The sequence below is a fragment of the Strigops habroptila genome, chromosome 5, assembly GCF_004027225.2.
Source record: "Strigops habroptila isolate Jane chromosome 5, bStrHab1.2.pri, whole genome shotgun sequence".
Lineage (NCBI taxonomy): Eukaryota > Metazoa > Chordata > Aves > Psittaciformes > Psittacidae > Strigops > Strigops habroptila.
The window spans coordinates 14,490,956-14,502,505 of NC_044281.2; positions in this window are offsets into that span (position 1 = coordinate 14,490,956).

The following is an 11,550-nucleotide window of genomic DNA, read 5'->3' on the forward strand; positions in this document are numbered from 1 at the left end:
AGTATTTACTGAGTACTAGATCTGTCTGAAAAATAGGAAAAACCAACCTTTATAGTTCTAGTCAATGCAAAGCTAATGCTGGAGGCCATAATATTGATATTTAAAATAAGACACACTCTTTAATAATAAATAATATTTTTCAGCTGAAATTATTTTGCCCCAACATGTTTATGCACATTGCAGAGATCAATAAGGATCAAAAATAAAATCTTACACATGATACAGTTTTATTATATTTAAGCAGTAATTAAGGGACATGACAGTTTAAGCAAATATGGTTTGTGTTATCCACTAACATCATGCTCCTTAGCTTCTCTTCTTTAATCCACATGGGAGGAGCCTAGTTTTCAGAAACCTCAAAGCCAGTTACCATGGACAAAGTTTGGGAAGCACCAGTGCGTATCTGCCGCTTCCCCAAAGCAGCTAAATTTGGTTTTCCTTGAGGCTTGAAAATCTCTGTGATTTCTCCCTGTGATGAGAAAATTACCCTGAAAAACTCAGCAGTTAAATACTACACACACTATCCTTTGCTGTTATCTGTGCACATATTTACAAACACAGAGGGGAAGTTTTCATATTGGCATTAAGAGCAGCTTCTCACCCCTCCAGAACTCGAATTAAATGGATGGCAAAACGCTCTTTTTGCCCTCTGCTAGGCTTTGGGAATGAAATACACCCACTAATTCCATAAGGAAAAAAGCAAACAAACAAACAAACACATGCTGATTTCTTTTGCTTGCTGTTTCAACAGCTCATTCGTATTTCTAAAAATAGATTATGTTCTGGTCATATTAATTTTGTTTGTATTTGAATTCATCATTAAATAACTTTGAACACCAAATAATCATTATTAATACGATGAAGTAATGTTGTTGGTGGTTTCAGATGCTTTTCAATTAATGCAACAAAGCATGAAATTTCTTATTTTTACTGTAACTGGCCCATGAAATCTTTTGCTCTTTCTCCGTGATGTCTGTAGTATGGATTTTTCATTATAAGGTTAACAGTTTTTAATCTGTTTCCACACAGTTTCCTGCAGCTGTTACAATTTTGGCCCTGAAGTTTACTTTATGGTCACATGAAAGTCTGTTCCCACAAGGTTCCTCTGTGGTCCAGAGGCATGCCACCAAAATGACCAGAGGGATGGTTCCTATGAAGAAAGGCTGAGCGAGTTGGAGTTGTTCAGCCTGGAGAAGACTCTAGGAGACCTTATTGCAGCCTTTCAGTGCTTAAAAAGGGCCTATGAGAAAAATAGGGAGAGACTTTTTAGCAGGGCTTTTTGTGACAGGATGAGGGGTGATATTGTTTTAAACTAAAAGAGGGGAGATTCCGGCTGGATGTAAGGAAGAAATTCTTTACAATGACGATGGTAAAATCCTGGCACAGGTTGCCCAGGGAGGTGGTGGATGTGCCATCCCTGGAGAGATTCAAGGCCAGGCTGGATGTGGTTCTGGGCAACCTGAGCTAGGATGTCCCTGCTCATTGCAGGGGGGTTGGACTAGATGTCCTTTGAAGGTCCCTTCCAACCCAAACCATTCTGTGATTCTATGATTCTATGATTCTATGGTCTAGGTGCTTTCGGCAAGGGGCTGAACACCTCCCTGCTTAGCAGGAGGATTTTAGGGCTTTTACAAGATACTGTAGAATTTTGGAGTAATTTGGGGAGAAGATTTAACAGTGTTTTGTGGCAGCTCCAAGGGAAGGCATCCCAGCACCGCTGGTGGGCAGGGGCTGGTAGGAGCCGACAAAGAAGGGTGCACCCAAGAGTTGCTGCTGTCTTTGCAGTGCCCTGCTACTACTCAAAGGGCTTTGAACTGAAGCTGCTTCTTCCAGCAGTAGAATTACCCTCTTATCACTCTGTCCTCACTCTGATTTCCCAATCCATGAAGGCAAAGTGTGCTACAGGCCCTGGGCCACGGGCAGGCCATGTAGGAGGCAGTGCTACCTGCACTATCCATATCTGCAGCACATAGCTGCAAAGGTTTCATCCCCTGTAGCAAGTGGGGTACATTCCTGACTGCCAACACCCTCTGACTGCTCTCTTCAGCACAGCTAAAATCACACAGCCTCCCAGCTCCCAGGCTGCCTCTGCAATGCTTGTAATTAGAAACATCTTTTAGCTTCAAAACTGAATCCTGCAGGGTGGAAACCACTGGCGGAGACGAACAGAGACAAACCCTCTGTTGCTATTTCACAAGTCAGGAACACCCTCCAGCCAAGAGTGAGCTTTTCTGGCAGCCTTCAGCCAGCTGCAGGGCTCAGGTAATGATTTGCATTCATGTGAGCACAGCAAGAACTGGAGTGAAGGCAGCAGGGCCACAAGCGGGGCTTTCTGCACTTGCCCCACAGGACTTTAAGGATACTGACTTGCTGGTGTTTGAAGTTTTCCAAGCTGACAGCAAGAGATCAGCTTGGAAGAGCCCCAAAGCATGGAAAATTCCAGCTCCGTTGTTTGCAGTTTTATTCACGTTCAGGCTGTTTGGGAGCACAGGATTCTTTTTTCACTGAAAATGTTGTAACTTCAGTTACAACAGCTGTTACCAGGCAACCCACATAAATGAGAACAGTTTGAGCCAATGAAATAGACAGTTTATTTGAGTTGCTTGGAGCCCAAATTCCATAATTATGAGAACAGTGTTAAATAGATAAATAAATAGTGCAGGAGAGGCAAGGAGTCAGAGTGAGGAATGGGTAGAACAGAGCACGCCTGACTGCAAGAGGTGATATAAGGTAGGAAAGCAAAAGCTCCTGTATAACACAGCAGGAACAGGAAGAGCAGGAGACATGGAGGTCAGAAAGCGGGCAGAAAGCTTGGCAAGAAATGAAAGCCCAGAGAAGTTGCTAAGTGAAGCTGCATATGACACCCTGGGGCAATGGTCCCATATCCCAGCTTTCTCTGCATTTCCCCTCATTTTCTGAGACAGCAGGAGCACATGACAAGGGCAATGGATGTTAGAGCTGAAGCCTTGGCCCTGCTGTCACAACTAGTGTGGTACATACTGCCCATTACCCAATGTTGGAGTAGCTGCAATGCTGCAGAGACCCCTCTCCCAACCATTTTCCTCAGAACTGGGATCTCATATTGCCTGGTGGCTGTGATGGGAGAAATGCTTACAGCTATGGGACGGACGTATCAGAGACAGGTACAATTTAATGTTAGAGGACAGTGTGACTTGAACACTGTGTCATGTTTGGTATGCCCACACTTCAAAACAGCTGTTAAACACAGTGAAGGCTTTAGAAGAGAGCTCAGAAGAACTTCTGCAGCGCAAAACTTGCATTGTAGTCAGAGGCGACCTAAACTCATTACACTCAAGAGGCTGGACCATTGTGGTCTAGCACCTGCGTGGCAAAGACAGAAGAGACAGCTCTTTCATTGAGCTGCAAAAAAGTCTGACAGGATCCAGTGGGCAGAAGCTTCATACCACGTTACCCATGAAATACCAATAAAATAAAATAATGATTTCTCCATTAAACCTCAGCTCTCCTAATGGAATACATTACAGTAAAGTCAGTTTTGTGTAAGAAATCCATAGGTGTCATATTAGGAGGTTTCTCATGCGGTGCATCACCGTAGGGAGTACACTTCAGAGACTGATGACTTTATTTAATTATGCCAGTGTGTCACTGTGTTCTCCGAATTACCTGAGCAGGGTACTAATGCTGTGCCTCTCTGCATAGGAAGTTATGCGTGGGAAACAGCACAGTTCAGTGCACAAGGGCATCTGCAAACAAACATTTTTAGCAGAGCTGCGTAGAAAAAGGGTGTTAATGAGCAGTGATTAAGCACACAAAGAGTCAGAATGTAATGATTAGAGATTTAGAAGCAATACATAAAAAGAACAAGAAGAGACATTTTACATTTCGGGTGCCGCAAAATGTGAAAGATGAAGAACTCTATCATATTTTTGAGGCTTTTAATGTCTCCTGCAACAGTTGAAACATGCTATGGAAGAGGCTTAGCTTTTTCTAATTTATCTGACAGTTTTACAGAGAAACATGGGTTTTTTTAGTCAGTAAGATTTTGGTAATTTATGTAATGCCAGGCAGATAATTGATGGTCCTTTGAATTTTTTGTTGAAATTTGAATTGACTCAGCTGGAATTGTAATAAAATATTTTGAATAATTTAAAACCACCCACTTGAAGATTTTCAATCAGGCTACTCTCTTTGCAGAAAGAATTTCCACATTAATGGCTGACGCACTCCAAGCTTTAACAGACTCCTTAGCGCTCTTCCTCATAGGATGCTCGGATCTCAAGAGATCCTTAGAAGAAGGGCTTAACCACAAAGTTGTCCTGACATACATGGGGACAACTGTGAACAACTTGGAGCCTGAAGCCTAGAGAGTCTCGGAAAGAAAGGTACTACATTTATTGAAGTTACTAAAGAAAACGGTGCCAGAAAAGTAGTACTGGTCAGCACTATGCAGTCTCAAGGGCTGCAACCTCATTGTAAAGTTTTGAAGGGAAATTTCTATTCAGATATGTCCATTTCCATAGCGGGGAGTTCAGTGCCATAATCATCTACCCGATCTGCGCTCCCTTTGGATCCATTATAGCATTTAGAACCATGTCTTCTTTTATTACTTCTTGCATTTCTGGTAGAGGCAACTGCTTATGAAACCACAGGGATAGCTTTGAAACTGAAGTATTCTTTTGTGATTGATGGTATACAGTATTCCTGACCCAGTGGGTATATTTCAAATGTTGTCAGGTTATTTTCTTTCCTTGAGTTAGTCACGGTTTTATGGTCCTAAGCTCACAGCTAATGTAAACTTCTCCCTTGTTGGCTGGCAAGCTCAACTTAAGATAAAACTGCAAATGGGCAAAATTGAATCTCATGATACTTAATATCATGTGTAAAGCCCAGCAGATGGAGTCAACTTACACACAAACATTTCAGTTTTCATTGGTTAAAGAAGCTAGAAAGCAAGACTTGCAAGTATTAAGGCCAAAAACTTCTTAAGTCATCTGTTTTTACTGTGCAGTATGGGCTCAGGATCCAAAAGAATATATTTCCTTTTTTAAATTTGAATTTTAGGACATTTTCCATTTCTCAGGATTAGCTTACTCAACTTTAGAACTGTAGCATTCTTTTGCTTGGCAGGGGCCTTTTTGGCTTGCTTTTTTCCTTCTTTTTTTCTTTTTTAAACTTATTCATTTGTTTCAAGAGAGTCATCATGTCAAGAAAGTCAGACAAAATAATGAGTTACTATAGAAAGTGGAGATTTATAAATAAACCAATCTATTTATGCATGCCTAGATGACAGCTAAAGGCTTTGTTGTGGAACAGCATAATGGAACAACACTAGCAGCAGTGCACCAGCATCTGCCTCCTCTCTGCCAATAGTCGAAATCAACCTGTGCCAAGCTACATGGACCTTCTCATCCTTCTGCGGCTTTGGTCCTAAAGTTAAAGTCAGTGAGAGCCACTTCTCTTTCACTGTAACATAAATAAGGCTCAGTTTGTCAGAAATGAAACAAAACCTGCCACCCCCTTTCCACCAACCCAGTGCAGATCAGCAGTTTCCAGAAGGGTTGCATCTATAGGGGATGACACTCCTGTGGGCAAGGACCTTCCCACCTCTGCTGTCCTGGCCTTGCTTAGCTTTCCTGCCTCAACTCTAAAGAACACAGACTCTGGGCCTGATCCTCCTACAGGCTTTGCTGTAGCCAAGTTCTCATTAGCTTCAGCAAGGATATCAGAAACTGCTCTGCTGTAACACAAATCACCAGCTTTGTTTTTTGAGGCCTCTTGACTTTGCAGTTAATTGTTACAGCTGTTTCCCCTCTATAGCACATGTGGGTTTAAAAGAAAGAAAAGCGAGTTTCTCCCATTATTGACTTCAGCGCTGTCTGCGTGGTTCTCGGTTCATGGCTATGCAGCAGTGGGAGCACCAAGGCCACTGTACAAGGTGGTAACCAGCCACACAGTAAGGGCTGTGACTGAACTGTGCCCACTCTCCCAACTTGCCAAATGAACTGCATTTGCACATGTTGTTTTCCTGTGTGTTTGCATACAGATGAGGGTAGAGCACCTAAGTGTGAGCCCAGCATTCATACAAATTAGCATTTATACAAATTCAGAGTCTCTCTCTGCTTCTGTCTGTGGGGCACACTTCCAGGCTCCCTCAGAGCCAACAAACGAAACAGTCCACAAGTAGAAAAGATTGCTCACGTGCCCATTTATATGATGTAAGAACAGGATGTTTATGCCCCAAGGTGATATGGAAACTTCTAAGGAACAGTTAGGAACGCTTCCCACACCCAGCTGACACCCACAGGCTTAGCCAAAAGAAGAACTTTCTTTGGTGTGCTGATGGATTTTCTGCTTTTTTGAGAACTCCATGCAAGCACATTGATCCTTTTCCAAATTCAGCCTTGGATTTGCACCCTCTGCACTGCGACACACTCCGCTTTGAAAGGCTGACAGCGCTTGTCCTGCATTTCCCCAAAGATTAGAATGTCATCATTTGTGGTTAAGAGCTTCAGGGACATGTTGAATTACTTTTCTGATATTATCTTTACATTTTTTTCGAGAGCTTAGCGTATTCCAAACATTAATCTTCTGTGCTGTCTTGAGGCAACATGACCAGAAAATGCTTTGTCAGCCGTAGGTTGTGACAAGATGCCAAAATAAATAAAAAGGAGCCACACCCTCTAAAAGTCTTGCTTGCCTCATATTCATATATGCTTCATATTTCTGATGAACCTGTTACTTTAGCCACAACACTTTGCAGTCTTTACAGACATCTAGCAGAATCCATTGCAGTCTAAGCACCAGGCCATTTCAGAAGTGACTCATTCTCACTGAAATAGGGCATCTGTGGTAAATTTATGATGATAGGCACATGCAACACAGTTTCCAATGAACGCTCCCGTGCAGGTTGCCTGGCCTTACAGTGTACGGGAGTTAGCTTTCAGGAGCGGGGAGCGCTCCAGAAGGACTGATAGCAAAGGTGGGTCCTCAGCGCCACTGAAATTCAGACCTCACCTTGCTGCTGCCTACCCGATATGGGCTCAAGCAACCACCACTCTGCAGAGCACCTCTAAGAGCAGCTCCAGGTCAGGGACAGTGGGACCGGCATGGGGACCACCCCACACAGCAAAGGCAGGAGATAAAGTGGTGAGTGTGTATGAACTGAAACCACCCTACCTCTCACACTCTGCTTGAGTGTGGAGCTGCAGCACTGCCAACAAAGGAGTAGGCACCCAAAAGATTTGACAGCTTGCATTCCTGGGGCAATAGGCTCTTACAGGGGGACAGGAGGTGGGGACTTGTTAAATTCCTCCAGTATAAATGCGAGGCCTTAGCAGGGGTGACCCAAACGTGTCTCTTGCTGTGTTTAGTGCTTCATATATCAACAGAGATATTGACAGCTTCTAAATCCTTCACAATGGGGACAGCAAACATGAGGTATATGCTCAACCAAGCAGAAAGAAGCAATCCTGAAGATTAACAGCCAAATCTGGCAGCCCTTCAACACCCATACTCTATCACAACTCCCATCAAAATCAATACAGTTTTTAAATGGGGACTCAATCATATTATTGCTCAGAGTAAGGGGACAGCTTATTATCACAGTCCTGGAGCAGATCGGAGTTGCTGTAGAGATCCTAATGCCAGTTATTACCTAGAGGTGTAAAACTCATGCATGTCATGCTCACGCGTGCATCTTGTGCATGCACACTCAGGCCTACACTGGCCTTCTTCTATTTGAGTAAAAGCTCAATATCATAAGCCTATCTATTTACAGTGTAGTCCTAAGGGGCAGAGTACAGGAACCTTTTACCTGTCTTGGGTGTAGGATGTAAGGCTTTATTTGATATAGCTCACCCAGTTGAGTACATGCTCACAAACAAAAAGAGGATGTAGCATTGCTTGGGTGCAGCTTTTCCCGCTATGCTGCTACCTGCAGTCCAGGAAAGTGATGCTCACGACTGATGCGGCTTTGTGCTTCCCAGTGTATCCATGCAAAGCACCATGTGACCAAGCTGCAAGGAAGGAAATGCAGGATGAAGGCCCTGCTCCCTCCCCTATGCTTCACAGGTAATTTTCCAAATGTTTCTTCAGGTGAGAGCATTTCCTCTGAATGGCATGTAACAAAATGCTCTATTCAGAGACTGTATTAATGCGCAGTGAATGGTGGTTACCACTGTAGACAGTAATTGCCACAGAAATGGTCACAAAAGCAGCATTTCCATGGGAAAAGCAAAGAAACTCATTGCAGAAAAAGTCCAGGGAGATCAGAGCAGTCTGCACAGATGATCTTAGATAGCCAGCTGTGCCTAGTGAGAAGGGGAAAGCTACAGTTTTTTTCCTGAAATGCACACCAGAATCTCATATCCCCACTCCTCTAAAATGCCTGTATAAGAAACTGTTAATTTAATATCCAAAGTTTTGGGTTAGAGTAACATAATTCAATGGAAAATAGCTGGCTTGGGATATAATCCCTGTGAGTGAAATGCAATTGCAGTGGGCAATTTCCAATATGAAAAGTATTTGTGCAATTTGGCTAGTATCACGTTCAAACCTGAAGTAAACCAGACAATGTCAGGTGGTAAGCCAAATGAAGGGGTGTTTTCACTTAAAACTTGATTCTGAACACCTCCCAGAAAGAGAATATAGCCAGAAAGTCGACCATCTGCTAATGTGCGCAGGTCGTGAAATCAAGAGAAAAAGGTAGACAGTAAACAGAGGATACATCAGAGAAGTGAGTAGCACGAGCAAGAGTGACACCCACCTCCCAAAAATGCATCTGTTCCCTCCCATGTGCATTCTTCTCAGAGATTTGCAGTTCCCATATCCTGCTTTTATATGCTTTAATGTTTTAGCAGCCGAGTGACCCAGAGGCATTTCTGACAACAATTACAAAACAAGGCACTGGGCATCCCCTCCCTCCCTGCTAGAGCCTCGGTGTGTCTACTGTTCCCAAGGATAAAGTAGAATCGCTGGGCAAATACAACCTGTAATATAACTTCACTTTCATGCTTTACCATCCCAGAAACACACAATGCAGGCTTTGCCTCAACAATACAGTAAAAAAATAGGCATCCAGCATGTATAATTTAGAGGCTAAGGTTTTGGCCTCCAGAGCCTTGCTTAGCTGATGGTAATCCACTTGACAGGGTGATTTTTTCCTTAAGTGATTCAGCATATCACATCCCTTTTGTCCTGCTTATTCAAGGAGAAAATGCCTAACTGAAACAAATAGCTTGTGGGGTGAGCTCAGAACAACTGGGTACGGTTCCCTCACAAGATAAGTGACCTTGTGCAGGGCATGCAGCCCTGAAAGAAGGTTGTTTCCAGGCATGCTTATTTTGCCCAACATGGCAATGCCCTGCCTTTCTCTCAGGGCCATAATTGACTCTGTAACCAATTAGAGTATTGTTAACTTCTGCCCTGGTGAGCAAAGGTTGAGATGTGTCCTGCCCAGCCTCGGCATGGCATGCATCGGGATGCAGGTAGAGCCACAGGGGTATACCTGGCAGCTTTCAATCTAGACAGTGAGGGGAGAAGGTAGGCTGTGAGCAGCTGGAGTAGTTCATATACCCTATTGCCTGCTGGTTTGGTTGTGTCTAGAAAAGAAAGAACATATAGTGGGCTCCAGGGCAGCAGATGAGCTACTCACACTGTCCAAATTGAGCCCAGCAGCCTTGGATTTGTCACTGCTAAACTGGTGCATTTCTTACAGTGAGTCCTGCCTTCCTTTCTGTGCCCTGATGCCTGCACAGATTAAATGTTACACAAAACTAACACTTCAAGAAAAAACACATTCCCCCCTTCCTGCCCCTCCCAAAAGACCAATGCAGAAATACTTGTGCTGAGCAGCTTTAAGTGTAAAGGTATGTGCCCCCAAGCAGCTTCCTCCAGCACTAAGCAACTCAGCCATTTTGAAGCCTGAGGCTCCTGGGAGCCCAGCTTTGGCGCTCTATTTTTGCAAGCACTGGTTTCTAGGCTGTGTTTAATAATTCCTGTTAGATGCATCTCCATGGGTGACCCAGATTCAGAAAGCCTCTTTGTTTCAGATTGTTATGCATGTATTTAAAGATGGGCTTAATGGCTTTCTCAGATCAGGCCCACATCAAACAGTTTTGTTACTGATGAAGGAATGATTGCCTGCATTTGAAGTAGCTGTGTACGTCACACCAGGCTTGTCAACAAGGTGCACATTCATCTAGGGATTCTCTTGGTTGCTGCTTAGCTACTCAAAATGTACATCTGACGTAGCCAGCATTTTTTTTTTGTTTGGCTTTTAAAAATCCCTGTTAGAGCAGCATGCAATGTTGAAGGCTTCAGCCTGTCTCGTGTGATTCCTCATCCCTAGACAGCAGCAGGATGAAGGGACAGCACAGCATCGTCTTTGTGTGGCAGCTTGCTCCTTACAACCGTGGAGTCCCCAGCTTTGTCACGTTTCCTGCAGTTTTAGACAACTGTGCTAGACTGAATTGTCAACCACAAGAACTGGAGGAGGGTTAGCTCTGTGCTGTTGCCTTACTATAAACACAGAATTGAATCTGAGTATTTTACATTCAGTTTGTTCCTTGAACTAAATACTTCTTCCTCTCACCTTATATTCCTTCTGACTATTTTCCACAGTTATCCAGTGGACTTGTTATGTAGTGATACCGCTGTGCTCCAAATTCTTTTCCTTCATGTGATATATCAATTAGACTTCTTACCTGGCCTTATGCCATTTCTTAACTGTTTCAAGGTGTGGGTAGGAGCCTTTACACATTCCCCAAACACTACATGTGAAAATCTAAACAGCTAATATTCATGCCAAAATATGCTATACCCATTGCTCATCTCTCCAAGGGTGCACTAAGATAGCTACCAGATATACACTGGTGTGACAATTGGCTGCAGGGTGTGTTTTGGCAAAAAGGGTGATCTGTTAGTCAAGTTGAGAAAAGAGCAGCAGAGAGTAACAGAACAGAGGGGTTTTACAATTCTGCTAACAAATCGTAAAGCAGCTGAAAGTATAACTTCACCTTCACATCCTCCATTTATTTTTAGTTTTGCAAGTTAACATAAAATGTGCCACAAATAATACCTGATGAGAGAAGGGGAAGAGAAGGGGAAGCCCGGGTGAGGAAGGAACGCAGTTTTGTTCCCTTTTCCAAAAGGATGTAAGTTATGCGCAATGTATTCCCTTCTTTGCCAGAAAAGCTTGGACACCACAAGCCTCATGTCCCAAGGAAGCAACTGCCGTTGGAGGAGATAATTTGTCTGCATAGTCCCTTTTCCACTGATATTTTTTTATTACATTCAGTGGAACAAATACTCTCTGGGGCAAGCTCTAATCAAGAGACTCTGGAATCATCCTCTACATGAAATACTTCAGCAGCCCCAAGTACAAAATACAGATGCAATCCCATAAGAAGGGAGTGAGTTCATGTTCCGAGTGCTTATAGCCTGGTTAGAAAACTCACCTAAAAGAGGTTCCTGTTTAAAGTTTACCAGTTCTGAGTGGAATTTGAACCAGTCTCTTGACATTCAGAGAAGTGTTCTTACACACTGAGCTACTGAACAAGAGGAGAATAA